The following is a 20,344-nucleotide window of genomic DNA, read 5'->3' as shown; positions in this document are numbered from 1 at the left end:
GGGTTAAGCAGAAAGCTCATGGTGGTGGTGACCAGAAAAAGCAAGATTCTTCTAAAACCCAAGTGTTGGCTTAACCAAATGGCTGTGATGACTGTTTACCAGCCAGGACAGAAGGTGTAGGTGTTGGAGCCTGTGGCCCCAGCAGCTCTCCAAGGCAAGTGGAGTGGCCTTCACACCATCCTTGAGAAAAAAGTTGAGGTCACCTTTTTGGTTGACCTAGGTACTCCTAGAAGTCCCCACAGGGTACTTCATGTGAACCCCCTAAAGCCTTTTGTTGACAGGCTGACATGAACTTGCTCATGGCCTCTGATGAGGGACAGGAGGAAGAGAGTGATTCTCTCCTTCATCTCCAGTCTCGGGATGCTGTTGTTCTGGTTAGTTGATGGAGTAGCCTTGGCAGGGAGCCTCGCTGACCAGCAGCAAGCTGATTTAAGGAAACTCCTCAATCAGTTCACACGTCTGTTTTCTTTGACTCCCAGTCAAACCACCGAATGTATCCATGAAGTGAACACAAGTGACAGTTTGCCTGTGAAGAATAAAATCTATAGTCTGACCATGTCAGAGATTGCATCAAGACTGAGGTCCAAAAGGTGCTGGAGTTGGGGCGTGATTGAGCCTTCAGATAGCCCTTGGGCTAGTCCAGTAGTCCTTGTGCCAAAACCTCACACCCATGATGGTAAGAGAGAGATGAGGTTTTGTGTAGACTACAGAGGCCTCAATGCAGCTACTAAGACTGACGTCCATCTGATTCTCAGGGCAGATGAGCAAATTGATACTCTAGCCTCAGCCAAGTATCTTAGTACATTTAACCTGACCGCTGGCTACTAGCAAATCAGACTCCCTGAGGATGCCAAGCCCAAAACAGCATTTTCAACCCCTTGGATTGAAGGAGTCACTCCCTTGCATATGCAGGCACCTCAACGAAGCTGACCAGTCTGCTGCTTCTGACGTCCCTCAAAAGGCTCAGCAACACAGTTGGTTGCTCTGCAACTCCCTCGAGGCCTGACCTGTTCTCTCAACCAGTTTGAGGCCAGTATCGCTCTTAGGAACCGCTGGAACAGAACCCCTGTCTACTGCGTCAACTTGCCATTGCCAAGGTTTGTTGGCTCTGTGCTCCAGGGATCTTTGGGCTAGAAGAAGCTCCATACTCCAGAATCTCTTCCTGCCAAGATCTTCGTACTCACTGCATCTTCCGCACCGTGGGCCTGCATCTTTGGTGAGCTGCTTGAGGTCCTCTTGTGACTCCTGTGCCTTCGGCCTGTGGGTCCTCTTAAGTGTTTTCTTTGGCTTCAGTGGACTTCCATTCTTCCTCTGGCCCTGCTATCACACTCCTGCAACTAGTGAGCCCCTTGGACCTTGCTTGTCCAAACATTGCTCCTATTTTCCTGTTTCGTTTACTACGTCTGTTGCTGCTGCCAAGGCTTGTTGGTGCTCCCGCCGTACACCGACCCCTGGTCCTCGTCTTTCAACATCGGACAGCTCCTGAATGGATCCTTGTCTTCCACAGCGTTGCCTGGTCCTCACAGCTGCAGCAAAAAGGTCACCGTCATCACTCTTACATCTTCCGTCATCGCAGGTCATTGCTCTTCTGTGCCTCCTGATCACCTCGAGTGGCATTGCCTCGGTCCTCTCTGCTTGTAGTTCCTTCTCTTCAAGAATCCACCCTTCGATTCCATTGGACTCTTTCTCCTTCTTTGCCACCTGCTTCTTTCCTAAAGTCCTCCATTGTGGTCTACGGCGGTTTCCAACGTCACTTTGCACGTATGGACCCGGCTTACCTAGTGTATGTATCCTGGTTCCTGGGCTATCCACTGGTGGAGTGACTGTCCAACCTTCTATCTTCCACAGGGACTTCTTCAGGGTCCATTGGGAAGGGTCCTTCTTGAAAACTGTAACTCCAACTTTCTCATTGACTTGCATTGAGTGCGCAGCTGTGTTTCCACTCTGCACACAGCGTCTGTGGGGTTCTTGGGTACTTACCTTTGGTGATTCCTTGTGTCGCCAGCTCTTCTAAATCCTCTGGTCCAAGTCCCGACTTTAGTCACAGGCCACTTCTTTAGTATATGGTAATAATGAATAATAAATTGACCTATTTTTATAACTACACTGTGTGATTCTTTTTTGTTGAACCTACGCTATATGATTAGTTCGAGTAAAACAAGCTTCTTAACACTCCTTCTGCACTAAGCCTTAAGGCTACTCACCACAGCTACCACTTAGAGGGCTATCTATGTTTGTCTAAGACCCCTAAAATCACCATAAGTATTGACTGGATTAGTGCAAGGTGCTTCACTTAAATAAGTGCACACCATATACTAAGCCAGCCTCCTACAATGGTCCCTTGTAGAGGAAAAGGAGGAGCCTAAACTGGAGACTGGAGCAGCAGGTTAGGGAGGATTTGTTGTTTCTTTTTAGCTAGATGTCATGGTGAATTCTGGAATAAGAATGTGTTATTGGAGTAATAAAGAACACTTGTAATACATTGGTGCAGTAATTTGTGGTAGTGTGAGCAGTGGATATTGCTTCATCACAGTGTTTGGCAGGGCTAAAGTCCGACTTACTTCTCCATATTTTTCAGAAGCAATATTCTTCATCATATTTTTGTATCCTTAGTATATCAGATACTTGTGTAAGGAGATCATTTAACATACATTCTAAATGCTACCATGTCACTGAAAGGAAATCAAATTCTTTTTCACAGCAAAGTAATCTTTAGAAAGTACTTTTTAAACTTTTCTAGGAGATCCAGTTAAGCAGGGCTTACTGTGGTAGAATATGATGTGCAGATAAATGATCTGACATAAATATTGTGTCCTAAATATTGTTTATAAAAATAACCTCCCATTGGGCATTGTCAGCTTGCTCTTATAGACCACTGGCATCACCTCTCTGGTTTCTGCCACTTTTTTTTATTATAATAGACTATAATATTAGGTTATTATTCACTGTTTATAGATACACAAAATGCCAACTCTTGCTGCAGCCTGAGACAGTGAATCTGTCTGATTGCTGGTGCAAGCACACAGAAGTGTCTGCACCAAAAACTGAACAAATTGTCAAGAGCCGCTTAAACCCCAGTCCTGGCCTAGGCTCAGGTGTGTGACGTGCTATGGTACCTCCCCATTAGTTTTGTGCTGCAGCATCACCTGTAAATGAAGCCCTAGAGACTTTAGCTTCAGCCCTGCAGTAAGGTAACAAAGTAAGAGACTCAAAGCCTGGAGCCTGCAGAGGTCTCTGCTTCAATATCTGAGGCATAAGGGAGCATTGTGCCTGCTCCAAGTGTGCACCAGCATCAGCAGCTGAAAAGGACAGGCGCAGGCAGTTGAAGATAAGTAAAAAAAAATCTCTCAAATTTGTCCATGGGTGTGGCTGAGTATACATATGGGAGAAGGAGAGCATGTGCATGCGTGTGCCTGTGAGCATTTCTGTGTGGGTGAAAGTGAGTGAGACTGAGCAACAGGGGAAGTGTGTGAGAATACACAAGAGCAAGTGACAGTGTAACTGAGTGAGAATGAGCGAGTCAGAGTGAGTGAGAATAAGTGAGACTAAGGGTCTGATTTAGATTTTGGAGTACAGATTTTATTCCGTCAAGACAACAGAGTAAAACACTCTGTTGACCTGAAAGAGTGACTGCACATCGAATATAGAGATGTCCACTGGCCCAGCTAACATCACTTACATTAAGTGAGGTTTAGAGTTGGGTGGGGAGAGTACTCCATCGCAATATGAATGAATGAATGAATGAGATAGTTTTATAAAGCGCGCATTACCCAAGGGTGTCTTAGCGCTAGGCAGATCCAGGCCAAGAGAAGAAGCCGCAGGTTTAAGGGGAAGAAAAAGCAAGACCAGGGTGACCCCACTGATTAAAGTGGAAATAGCCAAGTCTTTAACTGCTTTCTAAAGACCTGCAGTGCCAGCTGTGGGTGGAGAGCCAGGGGGAGAGAGTTCCATAGCTTTCCCCCCTGAAAGGCTAGCGTTCTGCCACCCCAGTTAGCTCGTTTGATTCTTGGGACCATGACCATAAACGCAGAGCTAGATCTGAGACTCCTGCTGAGCAAGTACCATGTGAACCATTCTTGAAAATAGGACGGGCCAGTCTTGTGAAGCGCCATGTGCGTAAGGCACAGTGCCTTAAAAGACACCCACTTCTCCACTGGCAGCCAAAGTAAACCATGCAGTAAATGAGATACAGGTTTGAATTTGGGAATTTTCAGAAGTGTCCGTGCTACAGGGTCCTGAATAGACTGCAATTTTTTTTGCAGATATTTGGAGGTCCCAAGGAAGAGTGAATTACAATAATCCATTTTTGATGTGATGAGGGCCATCCTCTTCGTCTTCTGCGAGTCAAATGGAATGTACGGGTGGACTTTTTGGAGAACGCGCAACATGAAAAAACCTCCCAACATTACTGCATTGATTTGGGCAGAGAAGCACAGTTTAGTATCAAAAATTACTCCCAGGTTTTTTGCCTTCAGCACAGGCTTCAGCAGGTTGCCCAACTCTGCCGGCCACCAGGCCGCATTCCAGAAGGAGGTCTTTTTCCCTCTGTTTTGTCCGGGTTTAACCCCTTCCTTGCGCCCGTCGGCCAACAGCCATCACGAGCACTACCTCCGTAGTGCTGCACACGTCAGTTGGCCGAAGTGACCCGCCCACTTAATGGAACGCCCGCACCGCTGCGGAAATGCCGCCGCAGTTAAGACATCAATTTGAGGCAGTTTCCCCGCATCCAGCTCGCCACTGCCGACATACATCTGCAAACATTTACAGCATCTTTCTCAACCTGAGATGAAATGGATACCACTATCTGTGTATCGTCCGCATAGGACAATACACTCAGACCAAAACTGAGGATCAACTGCACCAGGGGGGTCACATACACGTTAAAAAGAGCGGGACTGAGTGCCGAGCCCTGCGGCACCCCACAGGGGAGCGAAAAAGGGTTTGATTTTGCGTCTACCATCTCCACCCACTGTGTTCTGTCTGCCAGAAAAGACCTCAGCAGTGATAGTGCAGATTTCCTAAAACCTAAAGCAGACAGACGCTTAATGAGTAACGCATGGTGGACCGTATCAAAGGCAGCAGGGGGATCCAGTATTAGAGCAGCTCTGCCGCCTTTGTCCACCCTTATTATTACCTCCTCTGCTGCGACTACCAGAGCTGATTCTGTGCAATAGTTAGCCCTGAACCGATATTGGGCCGAGTCTAGCAGTTGATGCGTATCCAGAAAAGATAGAATTTCTTCATTCATAGCCTTTTCTAGCAGCTTAGCAGGGAAAGGAAGACGAGAAATTGGTCTGTAGCTTTCCACAAATTTAGGGTCCAGGGAGGGTTTCTTCACCAGGGTAAGAATGGATGCTTCTTTCCAGCTGCTTGGGTAATGCCCGGAGCTAGGCACCTCATTCAATAGGACTCTGAGGGGTCCTGCCACTGCGCTGGCCACCTTGTTAAAGATCATGGGGGACAAGGGTCCGAAGGGGCCTGAGATGTGATGGAGCTCATAAGAGTGATCATTTTCTTCATTAAGAGAGCAATAGCAAGGGAGTACCCTGTCCCTCAAATTGAAGAACTGGCAGCCTCATTTAGAGTCGGACAGATCGTCAGTATATCAGTAATGGAGACTACTCCATCTCCATTGCTGAAATACACTTTAACAACTCTCCCCCCCCCCCACCCCCCTGATTTAAGGTGAGCGGTCAAATGGCCAGTTTATACTTTAAGATCCCACCATCCATAATGTGGCAGTAAGTGAAAGTAGACACATTTAAATTTTCCCCCCACCCTTAGTGAGAGGGTCATTTTTTTTTTTTCAAGAAGAAAATCCAACTTTAGTATTGTGTTTTTGAAAAAAAAAATATATATATATTAAAAATTTGACTGGTGGTACCATCATGTTGAATGAGCCATCCATCAACCTTCTAATACATAGACAGGGATTACCATGAGTGCGCTTTCTGCCAATGTAAGAGATGTCTGCTAGGCCGGCGGATATCTCTGAATTCAGAGTGTGGTCACTCTGTCAGGCCGGTGGAGTGTTTTATTCCGTTTCACGGATGGTGTTAAATCTGTACTCTGACATCTAAATCAGGCCCATTGGCAGGAACAGCCATCAGAAGAGTGTCAGCAGTAGGAGTAAAAGCAAGAGTAATAAATAAATAAATAAATAAATAAAAGAAGATTGAGTGGTTTCTGTCTCTGACATTCTGAAATTCAGCCTAAGGCAGATAAACCTTCAGTATAGCAGAGAGGGTACTCTGTTGTCTGTAGTAATGAGTGTGAGTGAGTTAATGTATGTGAGCATAAGTGAGTGGTGAGTGTGTGTGTATGTGAGAGATGGTGTGTGCATATGTGCAAGAGAAAGTGAGAGATTGAGTGGCAGACAAAGTGAGTGGGAATAAGCAAGTGAGAATAATGAGGTAGAATATGTAAAACTGAGTGAGAAAGCGAGTGCAACCTTGAGTGAGGCTAAGAATGTGTGCAAGTGTGTGAGTGAAAGTGACATAAGTGAGAATGAGTGGGAGGCAGTGCGGGAATGTGAGATAGTCAGCGTAAGAGAATAAGAAAGAGTGTGTGAGTAAGAATAAGTATGAGTGAGTGAGTGAGTGAAATACTGACACTAGCCTACTGGAGGTAATTCAAAACATATGGAATGACAGCCAAGGCATGTGGGGAAAGGAAGAGAAAACCATGTTAAAATGTGGGCCCTGGCATACTAAGAATAATTTTTGACATTTGTGTCACTTATGGTATATTGATGCATTGATGGCAAAATGCTGGCCCTGGCACAATGGGGGTAGTTATTGCCATATGTGGACACCTGCTGGACATGTAAAAAAAATGATCACACCTGCTTGGAGTATCAGGCTTCACTGGCTTGACACACCGTGAAAGTACTTTAATATTTAGGGAGCCACCTTTCACAGCGAGTAAATGAGAATGAAAATTCTTTTTCAAAATGCAATATTGCAATATTTTGCCCCTTTTTTCAAACTTTTTTGATAGGTGGAGGGAAAAATCTTCTTTCACTGTCTTAGAAGAAGTCGGGCTCTCTTCACTTTCCCCTGTATTTCAGGACAAGAAAAATACTCCATCACTTTCATAGATCACCAGCCACCACTGTCATTGGGTGTAGATTCTTTATTAACGTCAATGAAGAGATATTTTGTAAACTATTTTTATGAGACAATAATTCTGATCTAGTTATGTCCGATTATATTCTTACAATAGTTGTGTACCACACCTCACCCTTTATTTCAGCTGTGGTAGGTCTGAGCAGTACCTGATCCGAGCACTACAGGAGACGGCTGCAGTGACGTAGCAAGGAGGGTGCGGGGTGGCAGCAAGTTTCGGGGGTGGCAGCCTCCCCCCACCCACTCTTACCCGGGACGTTGCAGGGCTGTGGCCGCAGGAATCACCAGCACCCCTCCCCCCACCCCCTCCCTTGCCCTTACATTTAGCCAAATACAGAGGCCGCCGCGGGCACCCTCATGCCTGGCTACGCCACTGGATGACTGCATCATCAAAGGGCCCGGTTAGCTCATTTTTGCAGCCATGCTATGCAGCGGTGCTGGAACCATTTTTAGAGTGGGGGTGATGCCATTAATATTATACCACTGAACTCATAGAGATTGTGAAAAATCAGGTATAGCACATGTGCCATGCCCATTTAGCAGGAGAGTTGCAGGGTTTGTGTGGTGTGTAGCTGGTGGTGGTGCATTTTGAAGCACAGTCATTTACATGTGGCACATTTTCCACTGAAATTACCACTAAAGTTGAGTTGACATGCAGTTTTACTGGTAAAACTATATAGGGCGAAAACAATAATGTGCGGAAATTGAGTTTCAGTGAATATTTATCCTTTGCACATCAACAAGTAAAGTGCCTTCAATGTTTTGATCCTATTAAAATCTTTGTTTCCCTTACGCTTCAAAATTACAAAAAAGTGCTTAATTTTTGTTTTCCTAATTACTGGTATGATTTGAAATGTGTGTATAGTTCATTCCCAATATTTAAATTATGTTGTGTGTAAGAAAAAGACTGACATGCTACAACCTTGTCTTTCGTTTCCTGTATCCCATCATGATTGTTACCTAGATCACTTTTGCAAAATCCTTTCACTTTTCAGTGAGAGAAATAAAAGTACACTCCCGATTTCCAATAAGCAACAATTTGCCAGAAGATGTGGACTGATATTTGACCTTTGGCTTTGAATGTGCAACATGTGTGACATGGTAAACAAAAAAAAACATAAAGGCAGCTATATTGCTCATTCATCTTTTGAACTCTAGCATGATTATTTCTGGGGTGCTGTAGCACCCCAACTTCCAGTGCCTTTGATGCTGTTAGGCCTAAAGGTGAAAGGTTTTCCGCACTACAGATTTTCTCGGTTGCCTCTGCTTGAAACATGTTTTTAAAACCAAAATATAAATAAAAGGCATTGTCATTTACAATGCCAATAGCTCAAACTCGCGAAATGCGAAACCTATTGCATTGCAAATGCTTGTTGTTTTAGGACCTAGGACTCTGGAATATTTTAGTGTTTCTCTGTTAATTTCCCCGAAGATGGAGTTCGCTTTTTCTGCTCTTGGGCGTGGGTGTCTCTTCTAGAAATAAGGTTTTCCTGCTTGGGCCTGTAACTGCGGCCGGAGAAGAGGAAGTCCCTCTCGGTTACAGGGGGGTTCCTGTGTTTACACGGGCGGTGGTCTCCCTGGGTTTTCACTGTCCAGTTTGATTTTGCTGAAATTAGTATAAAAAAAATCTAGTTTATGATTCAAGAGGAAGCTTTTTATGTTTTGTGGTTTAGCGATCTGAAGACTTTCGAGCAGAACTGGGTACTGTGCCAGTGGTAAGTAAATATGTTCAGCAATCTCAGCAATTCGTTATTTTTCCCGTACATGCAAATAAATAGCCTGACGTGGCCAGGCCCAAAAGGTGCGCGGGACGACTTCCGGATTTCTGCTTTGACGCCAAGACTTCCGCATTGCTAGGCGGCCCAGCCTGCCAGCGTTCTAGCCATCAGCATGTGGGCGCGTGGACACTGCTGTCCACCAAGACTGATTTGTTTTACTCTGTGAGTTATTAGGGCTGTTTCGCATAAGACCCGCAAGCGCTTCCCGGTGTCTCGGGCCTCAGCTCGGCCTCTCAGGCAGCCTCCACTGCAATGCATGTAGGTTATTCAGGCGTTTTACGCAAGGATCACAGAATTTAAGAACATCTCCCTGGAGTTTCTGATTTGTGATAATGAAATTGAACTCAAATTGTATTTGTAATTGTATTTATTTAGCGCTTACTACCAGGGCTTGAAATGGATAAATAAAACTTTACCTGCTTGTTTCTGAGAAGTGCCAGTACTCTCCTATTAAAAGTATGACCCCTCTCCAGAGAAGTGCCGGTACTCTCCCTCTCAAAATAAACAAGCATTTACAATGCAATGGTTTCGCCTTTGGAAAAGTTCGAGCTATTGGCATTGCTCATGACATTTTTTTTTTTTACTTATAAATAAATGGCATTGCTATTTACATTGCCAACGGCTGACACTACAGGTGCAGGCACACCCGTCCAATGGCAGAAGTACTGAGGCTGCCATGAATCTAGAGTTCTGTACTGCCATTTACCAACCTGTGTTGAGAGTTGAGAGGTTAGATTTCTAAAAGTGAAAGTTGAAATTGCATTGCGCTTAGAGCAGCAGGGTGTCCGGCAGCTTTAGCCTGGGAGCCGCCCCCTCTCACCCCTCAGCGCCAGTACACAGAGTGACGCAAACACATTGTACTACTGAAAAGGGAGGGCTTGGAGTTATTAAAGAAATGGATATGCCCAAGACTATCAAAGATGTGTGAATAAATTGTGGCTTGCAGTATAACGAGATCGCAAATTGTTGGTCTGTGCGTGGAAGCTTTCTCTGATGCTTTTCCTGCCTGTCAGGTTGGCACAGCTTTCGAACGCCACTAATCTGCGTGAATATTAAATGGGTAAACATGATCATCCTTTAATATTTGTTTGGATTGAGTCCTTCTGTTGTTTTAATAAGTGGAGTCTTCTAGAATGCTTGTTATCTGTCTGCTATGCAAACAGGATTTATTATTCACATCGAGCGGATTTTCCTTAGTGTTGTAGCTCCTGGCAGTGTGCTTTCGAGTTACGGGAACTGACTTTTTTTTTTTTTAATAAAATAGCTGCAGCATCATAGGATATTGATTAACAGCCCTTTCACTGCAGACCTCGTTATCTAGACAGTTTATTGCGGTTTGTTTCTGCATCCAGTCACAAACCAAGAATAGGCCATGGGGCATTACCGCTCCATACATCTATCGAAGCGCTTGGAAGAGAGCTGCCTGTCACAACAGAGTGATCATGAACCCAGGCAATCTCTGCTTACACACACTCGTGTTCATCATCTACGTATTCTCACGCGCACGCACTCTTCCACTTACTCACCCAAGCACGCCAACATACTTACATTGATGTAAACACTTGTGCACCCATGTGCTCTTACTCACATCCACAGTCACGCACTCGCACTCACTCATGCATCCAGACACTCACTCGTTCACAGCAGGGCACTCACTCAAATGCGGACACTCACACTCTAGGGCTGACAGACACTGGCACAAGCTACCTCGCGGGGGGGCGGGAAAGACACGGAAGCGGGAGGGGGGGGGGCGGGAAAGACATTGACAGCGGGGGAGGGGGGGAGGAACGCACTCACCTGGACTTCTTCCGGCCACTCTAGGTCTGACAGAGACTGGCACAAGCTACCTCGCGGGGGGGGCGGGAAAGACACGTAAGCGGGTGGGGGGGGGGGAAAGAGACGGACAGCGGGGGGGGGGCAGGAAAGACACGGACAGCGGGGGGGATGCACTCACCTGGAATTCTTCCGGCGGCCGTGGTCGGCATGAAATGAGGAACCCTTATATTTGGGACCAAGGTGCACGGTAATGGATGAATGGTTTAAGTGCAACAGTTACTACGAGAGTGCCCCAGCACAGAGGGAGGCGGCCAGTAGCCAATATGTTTTGCAGGTTCCAGGGATGAGATGCTTTATTGCAAGCCTATGTAGAGTCACACCTCGAGAGAGCAGAAGGTGCTAAAAGTAGTGTTTTTGTAAAATGGCAGAAAAGGCACTTAGAACTAAAGATCGCATTTAAGAGGGCTTGCAGGCTGCTTTAGGCCCATTACTTGCAAGCAGAGGGCCGTAGGTCAGGGCTGGATGCATTAACACAACATGAGGAGTTGCTGTAGAAACACCCTAGAATATATACTTATTAGGTCACAATAACAAACTCACTGCTGACTTGGATATTACATTTAGTAAAAGGTTACAATGCAGCATGCTGAGTAAGTGTTTAGTCATACCTTGGCTGGCCTACCAAAAGGTAGTATGCTGCCCAAACAAATGAAAGATTGAGCGTATACAAGTGTGAATCAACAATAAACAGTAAAACGTTATGAAAGTAGATATCCTCCAGTAAAATGGAAGCCCGTTCTTCATTGAGTTCTTAACGATCCCAACAATGCATGCATCACTGTTCAGGGCATAATATGTAGCACGTTGACTTCCACCTAAACTGTAAAGATAGGTCAGAATCAGGGGAGTGGAGTGAGCGCGTTGTCAACTCCGCATCACTACCCTAAGTCCAAAATAGTAATTTGTGTAGGCCAGGGTTCTTTCCTTTGGTGGTAGCGTCCCAGAGAGCACAGTACCAGAAACAGAAAGGCATGACTTCTGTGTGTTAATGGTGTTTTCAGAGTCATTAGCAATATTGCCCGTTTCCCACTGCATCCCCCAGCCCCCATTTGTATATATGCCTGTATATAGTATTTACATAGCACGAACCTTGCCAAGAGTGCCTTAATCCAATCACCACAGTACCACATGAAAACCAAATGACAATTATAGCAGGACTGGCCTGTAAACAGAAGCAGCCAGGGGTAGTGTAGCGTTTTAACTGGTATGTGGAGAATAAAAAATGATAAGTAGCACTGACAGAGCCACAGGCAATCAGCAGTGCAATCCAGTTCTTTACATAGTAGCACAAGAGTTGGGGGGTAACCACGGTCAGGAAAGGGGTGTAGTGGTGGAGACGTGCGGCACCCTGAACTGCATTCATACGGACTGCTTTAGGGCAGCACTCCGTGTTTTAAGAAGGGCAACGTAGTTCTGCGCCCACTGCAGGGCAGTACGAGGCTGGCCTGCATTTCTGGTAAACACGTTCAGAGACGAGAATACATTCTGGCACGCTCTCGGCTCAAAGAAGCAAGGAGGCTTGTTTTGCTGTCTGCGGAGCTCCCTCCCTTCTGCAGAGCTGGACACACCTCCCTGGAAGCACACGAGCCGTGCCACGTGAGCCGACAGTGTGCCAGGCAAACACCGCACGCATCAGTCCAAGGGCTGCCTTAATACGAAAGGACGAGCCCTTTCTTCGGGAAATGGGAGAGAGCAATAAGGGAAGGACAGGGACTGGAAAAGCAATCACTCTGCCCCAGCGTATTCGGTCATTTAGAGGCCCAGCCTGGGCTCGTCAGCACACGATCCAGACCAGAGTGTGGGCTCGGATCTGAAGGGCAGAGCAGCACGCTGTCACCAACAGCAAAACAAGCATTTACGGACGGACAGCGGGGGGGCGGTAACGGGCAAATGGACAGCGGGCGGGGGGGGGCGGGAAGGGGCACCCGGACAGCGGGAGGGGGTGGGGGCGGAATCGAACTAAAAATGGCGCACAAGTAATCATGAAGCTCCCCACATCCACTCGATCTCTGCCCGTTCACGTTCTTGCCGTGGTCCCTTCTGTAGGATGTTTACCCGAACAACTCCTGAATTATGCCGCAGATTTGAAAGCAAACACAACAAGTGATGGACCGAATGTGGATCAATGTCACACACTCGCCCCAGTCCAAGGATCTGGGCCTAAATCCATCGTGATTTTGCACTCCACACCACCCTGGGTTAGACAATGGCGATATGCAAATCAGCTCTGACCCTGAGCCTCATGGGAACAGTCCAGTCCGAACTACAAAAGACATGTCCTTCCCAGAACGGAATCAAGCATCCGAGGACCGGACCGGTTTCGAGGTAACACCTCTCATCAGCCCGGCTAGCTTGACTCCAGTGGTGTGGAGTGCCTGGGACCCACGTCTGGGCATCCCCAGCGCACTTATGGCGGAAATTGCAAACACAACAAGTGATGGACCGAATGTGGATCAATGTCACACACTCGCCCCAGTCCAAGGATCTGGGCCTAAATCCATCGTGATTTTGCACTCCACACCACCCTGGGTTAGACAATGGCGATATGCAAATCAGCTCTGACCCTGATCCTCATGGGAACAATCTAGTCCGAACTACAAAAGCCATGTCCTTCCCAGAACGGAATCAAGCATCCGAGGACCGGACCGGTTTCGAGGTAACACCTCTCATCAGCCCGGCTAGCTTGACTCCAGTGGTGTGGAGTGCCTGGGACCCACGTCTGGGCATCCCCAGCGCACTTATGGCGGAAATTGCAAACACAACAAGTGATGGACCGAATGTGGATCAATGTCACACACTCGCCCCAGTCCAAGGATCTGGGCCTAAATCCATCGTGATTTTGCACTCCACACCACCCTGGGTTAGACAATGGCGATATGCAAATCAGCTCTGACCCTGAGCCTCATGGGAACAGTCCAGTTCAAACTACAAAAGCCATGTCCTTCCCAGAACGGATTCAAGCATCCGAGGACCGGACCGGTTGGGATCCCCAGCGCACTCCACACCACTGGAGTCAAGCTAGCCGGGCTGATGAGAAACCGAAACCGAAACCGGTCCGGTCCTCGGATGCTTGATTCCGTTCTGGGAAGGACATGGCTTTTGTAGTTCGGACTGGACTGTTCCCATGGGGCACAGGGGCAGAGCTGATTTGCATATCGCTATTGTCTAACCCAGGGTGGTGTGGAGTGCAAAAAAACGATGGATTTGGGCCCAGATCTTTGGACTGGGGTGAGTGTGTGACATTGATCCACGTTCGGTCCATCACCTGTTGTGTTTGCAGATTTGAAAGCAGCCCGGGCTGGCGTCCCCGACCCCCTCCCTCCCTCCCTCCTTCCAGTGCATCTATCTATTCTTCCCAGGCACCTTGCACCCCGGGCCGGCGTGCGGAGATTGTCTTTAATCCACTGCAGGTCCCGAACGGGTGTTCCCTGGGGAGCGCCGCTCTGCCGTTCCCTGGGAGAAAAAATGTCTTTTTCTAAAATTCTACACGGGGAGGGGGGGGGGAACGGACACACGGACAGCGGGGGGGGGGAACGCACAGGGGTAAACTTACAGAGTGAAAACACATTTATAAACAAAATGCTCCTTACCTGATTGCCTCGTGGGAACTCGAATCTTGCAGCCAACTCCAACAACAAACACTTGTCAAAAGAAGAAAACAGGCCGACTCCCAAAAAAAAAATAACACACACCCACCGCCGCGATGACCAACACAAGTGGGTGGAGAGGGAAAAAATTGCGGGAACGCCCCCGAATCTGGTCCGGCCTTGACGGACAGATCTCTGTTCCAATGGCTAGCCTCCATTTATGGAGCTAGCCAATGGAACAGAGGGGCGTATTCAAGTGTCCTTACTGAAATCTAGAGATTTCTCCTGGGGGCGGAGCTGAAGCTCCGTGCCCCAGGCGAAAACTAAAAAGTGTTGGAACTCCGTGCCCGACAGTACCGGCCCATTTAAAGCGCTGCTTAACACCCCTGAGAGGCGTTGAAAGGCGTTCTAAGGAAGAAAAGAATATTGAGCCGGGCAGTAGGCACCTAGCAAAATCCCTGGGAAGGAATGTCACGGTCGGGGCGGCTGTCCCATCTGCTTCACAGCCTTCTTGGGTCTTTGACGAGAACACACTTCTGCCTAGCTTCTGTAACAAATCTTATCTCATTTGTTGAAAATTGGTGTGGGAGCACACTGCTTCACCTCCCAGCAGGGTCGCCCCTAAGCATCATGGTAGATGCAGTCCGACAAGCGGGTACACTTGCAAAGTCCTTAGAGTGTTTCACCAGGTGGGTGCAGATTAGTGCTGGCCATCTCTGGACACGTGTTTCTAGATTATTATCTGTCAGCAGCAGAGATTAGGCATTATTTGGGGTTGCTGAGCAGGCTGCCGTATCCTTGGAACGTAGTATCTCTCCAGGCGCGCAGGTGCCTCTCCACGAGCTCGTCAGCCCACAGCGGCTCGAGGGAGCCTTTAAGTAGAAAATTGGTGTGGGAGCACACTGCTTCACCTCCCAGCAGGGTCGCCCCTAAGCATCATGGTAGATGCAGTCCGACAAGCGGGTACACTTGCAAAGTCCTTAGAGTGTTTCACCAGGTGGGTGCAGATTAGTGCTGGCCATCTCTGGACACGTGTTTCTAGATTGTTATCTGTCATCAGCAGAGATTAGGCATTATTTGGGGTTGCTGAGCAGGCTGCCGTATCCTTGGAACGTAGTATCTCTCCAGGCGCGCAGGTGCCTCTCCACGAGCTCGTCAGCCCACAGCGGCTCGAGGGAGCCTTTAAGTAGAAAATTGGTGTGGGAGCACACTGCTTCACCTCCCAGCAGGGTCGCCCCTAAGCATCATGGTAGATGCAGTCCGACAAGCGGGTACACTTGCAAAGTCCTTAGAGTGTTTCACCAGGTGGGTGCAGATTAGTGCTGGCCATCTCTGGACACGTGTTTCTAGATTATTATCTGTCATCAGCAGAGATTAGGCATTATTTGGGGTTGCTCATTTGTTATTGAACCTCTGATTTTGAAATAATTAAGACTCCTAGGTCAGACTTTATACATAAGTCAGGGCTTGTGCAGAGGCACCATGCTGCCACTCTGCACAAGGATGCCGGGTTCTATAACAGATGCAGATGCTTGGTGTGGCAAGGTAGAGTCCTTTTCAGACCTAAGCCTGAAGCACAAAGAAATCCGGCCACTATTCTCTAGGCAGGTCTATCATCAGCGCAGAAGCTACATGTGGCTGCAGAATGCCCATGCGTCCGTGGGAACCTCCCTACCTTCTGTGACTTGCTGGGGCACAATCAAGTGCAGGCAGGTGCATCCTGGCAGGTTGGTGACAACTGCTAGATGTCAGCCCCTTCTCCGGTGGGACTCTTGCATTCCTGGAAGCTGAGAAGAAGTGAGCAGACATCTCCCACTCGTCAAACATTGGAAGAAAGGCCTTGAGTTATACACGACTTGCTTGGAGGCGTGGGGCTAGTCTTGAGGGACGAGGAAGAGAAAGAAGGTCTAGGTCTGACCATGATATATCTGCATTCAGTCAGTTCAGTTAAGTAAAACTTTATTTGGTCTATTACAACCATCAAAGTAACCAAATAAATAACACACCTCATAATAAAATCCAGGATATACAGCTTCTAAACATCATCCAAAAACCGACCATCCTCACATCCTCAAAAAGGAGAAAACATTAAAAACTAACATTTAAAAAAAAGTCTAAAACGCATAATTTCAATTTAAAATCTTGAAGTATAAAAATGTTTTGTTACCACAGTTTTTAAACTTATGTTTCTCCTTCGCCTAATACGCTTGACCTAAAACTCTCGATAGTCATTACATTTTAGGAACTCCTTAACTTTTTTTATATATTTATCCATGGCACACGCTATGTCTAGACTGACCATTTCCAGTAAAAGGTTTACTGCTTGCAACCTATTTTTAATATCATACTTTTAAAAAATCGGGCATAAAAATTGTCTTCGTATTTCTAACAACTTCTGGCAATCTAATAAAATGTGTATAATATTACAAGTTGTTCCTGAAGTGCAAGTACATTTTCCTTCATTATTTGGCATAAAGCTTTTTACCTCTTTACTCGCATTAACATGGATTTACCCCAATTTTTAGTCTTAGCACTTTCCGCCTTAACTGGCAGCTGGGTAGCCTGTCAATATAAGGAAAATGTTGATCTTTTTGACACACTCTAACCATATGGACAACTGAGCTTTTCCTAGAAAGATAGTCTTGATGCAGTGCTCGGGAGACTTCAGATCCCAGCATCTTAAGCTCTATCTTATTGATCTCCGGTTTGTAGGGGCTGGGGTCGCAATTCAATCTTTAACTGACAATACGCTTTGCAAACTATAGCTCTAGCTTCTTTTGCCCAGGTTAAATTACTTTTTATAATTTCGTTCTGGTGCCAATGAGAGATTTTAAGATCTTGACCCAAGCTCACACGTTGCGAGAATCGTAGTAGGGCCATGCACGTTATAATACGCCATGAGGTGGTTGCCAGTTCAAGTCTCACTGCCTGTACCATAAATGATTTAGGCAGAGAAAAGAGATTTTTCAAACTGTTTCCCTCCTCGACATACCACCTATTTTTGCCACTCAGATATAATATCTCTGCACCATAAGTAAATTGAGGTGGCACCATGGCTGAATAAGCTTTTAGAACTGGTCTGTCCGACATTTCCCCATACACACCATTAAATCTTTTTAATCCCTTCCACGAGGCCGAAGTCCTCCGTTTTAGTGCCTCCAGTTGCATGTTCCAATGCAAATTTCTTTGAAAGCACATCCCTAGGTATCTTTATTCAGTTACTTTTTCCTATTTTTCATTGCCCAGGTACTAGGAGAACCTAGTTTTCCTTTTACCGAAACATAAAATCTTAGTCTTCTCCATATTAACTACAAGTTTTTCAACTTGGCAATATTCTTTGAACCTATGTGATTTTCGTGGTAGACCAGTCTCTGTCTGGTCCATAATTACCAGGTCATCCGCATAGAGTAGACACAAGATATGTTTCCAATCTAGTTTAGGGCTTGCCCCCCCATGTATTGCATAGAGTTAGTGGCAGATCTGCAATAAACAGGGAAAAGAGCAAAGGGGCCAGAACGCACCCCTGTCTCAGCCCGTTGCCAATTTCGATTTTCCGGGATAAACCTGCCTCTGCATCTAAGATTATCTGGGCCCAGTTTTCTGAATGCACGGCTCGAATCAGGCTCAGTATGTCATCAGGGATATTATAACCTATCAAGGTGACCACAGCTGCCCCCGGTCCACCAGGTCAAATGCTGTGCGGAAGTCCACGAAGCAGCAAAAAAGGCTGCCTCTCTGCTCAATCGACTTCCGCGCTATTGCCCACAGAGCAAAGCAGTGGTTCACCGTTGAGTGACCCTCCTTAAACCCTCCCTGTTCTGGGGGCACAATCTGATTTTCTTCTACCCACTCTTTTAGTAATCCCGATTACTTTGGCGAATACCTTTTCTCCTATATCCAAAAACTTGAATAATCTGTAGGAGCATTTACATCGCCTTTTTTGTGGATAGGTCTAACGATTGCTCATTTCCAGTTTTCTGGCACAATTCCTGTGTTGAGGATCCCCTGAAACATATATGCAAAAAACTCAGCCCACCAATCTGGGTTAGTTTTCAACACTATGGCCGGTAAATTATCTGGCCCAGCTGCACCCGTTAAATTTAAGCTACAGATAATCATTCTAATGTGGCTTTGGGTAAAATGCTCTCTTAGGTCTTCTCTCACACCTGGCCATACCAATGTTCTAACTCTATCACCAACTGGCCACTTCCCGTAGATTTCCTCCAGATAATCCACCCATTTATCCTCAGGAACCGAACACTGCAAAGAGGCCTGGGCTTTACCGGAGCTTTCTTGCACCAACTTCCAGACGCCCTTCACATTCTTATCCTCAGTTGCCTCGAGCAAATTTGCCCAGCATCTATCTTTAAAGTTTCTTTTTTTATTTCTGGTAATTGTTTTATATTTTCTTCTTAGCTTCCAGAAGTCAGTTAAAAGTTCTCCATTAAATCGACCACTAAGACTTCTTTCCTTTTGCCTGATACAAGCTTTTGCTTTACGGCATTCGTCATCGTACCAGGGTCTGTTATTAATGTTTAATCTTTTACTACTGGCTACTTCGGGTTTACCATATTTTAATTTTACCCTTCAACATTCTACCAGTTGACTTATTGAATTTGCGTACCAGGCATTATCATTCTCATGTGGCAATTTTTCTAATACAATTATCTGCTGAACACCACTTAATTTTTGAATGTGCTCATCTGATATACGGGTCGTGAGCCGCTTAGGATATTCAACCTGTACTTGGAAGACTTGTTCTCTCTGTCTACCCCTTTTTGCATATAATTTAGTCAGCAGAGGATAATGATCACTCCCTTCCACATTGACCACTTCGAAGTATTTGATTAATTCAAAGCTCCAAGCATGTGTATACACATAATCTATTGGGCAAAGTTGCTGATCCAACGTGAATGTGCGTCTTGCCGGCCGGTCAGATTCCATTCTACCATTTACGCATAAAAGGCCCATAGAACCCAAAAGTTGACCTAGGGCCATATCTTGATGTGAAATTTCTCCGCTGGGGAACATGGCAGACCCTATATTATAGGCTTTTAGTAATTCTCTACTCCATGAGTCTATTCTACCGGGATCTAATCTATGGTTAAAATCCCTCAGCATTAGAAACACATCGTGCAAGTAGGAATCACATATCTTATCTTATATATCTGCATTCCCATTTCCTATTAAGTGGCAGAGATGGTCAGGCCTGAGTCCTGTCTCGCCTATTCCCCTGGCGCCCTTAGCAACCCCATGAACATTATGGAGAATGCCAACAGACTGCAATTCGAACATGCACAGAGAGGTATTCTAGAAACTCTGAATAACTAGTGAGTGAAAATAAACTACTACTGTAGCTGTTAGTCTAAAAATAGAAGTTACTCTTAACAAGAGTAAATGGAGTAGAGGCATTATTGCTGATGAGCGGGGTGGGTTGTATCTTGTTCTAGGATGTGGTGCCCCCAACCCTGCAAAGACAGCATGCAGGCAAAGGGTTTGGATTAGAGGTTGGCTAACGAAATAAAGGCTGTTAGGGCGGCGAAGGACTTTGCATCTATCACTCTGTCCTTACTCTGCCAGACAAATTCAGAGTTTACTGCCAGTGCGGTGGTAAACTCTAAGGTTTGTGTGAACTGCCACCACAGTGTTTATACAAAGCCATTTCAAAATTTGATGTGCATCTGTCATTGGTGATGAATGCCTAAACCAAACTTGTAAAGGTTTATTCTGTTCCACAAATGAACTCCCAAAGCACGAGTATGTGTGACAAGGAAAAGACGAATAGCCCCAGCACCAATAGAGTTTTCTCCAATCATGTGGAGGTTACTGTTGTAATTAAAAGTCCCAGTTACTTTTTTATTTTTATTCTCCCTCACTGTCAGGATATTTCTAACAGTGGAGGGTAGTAGAAAAAAAGCCATCCAACCACCCACTCTAAACAGGTCAAACTGTCAAATGGTTTACCACCGACAGTCCAAACTTCATAGGGTCCTTGGAGAAAGGATTACATCTACAG

Source organism: Lissotriton vulgaris, chromosome 1_1 (assembly GCF_964263255.1).
Source record: "Lissotriton vulgaris chromosome 1_1, aLisVul1.2, whole genome shotgun sequence".
NCBI lineage: Eukaryota > Metazoa > Chordata > Amphibia > Caudata > Salamandridae > Lissotriton > Lissotriton vulgaris.
Note: the sequence above shows the minus strand (reverse complement) of the source record.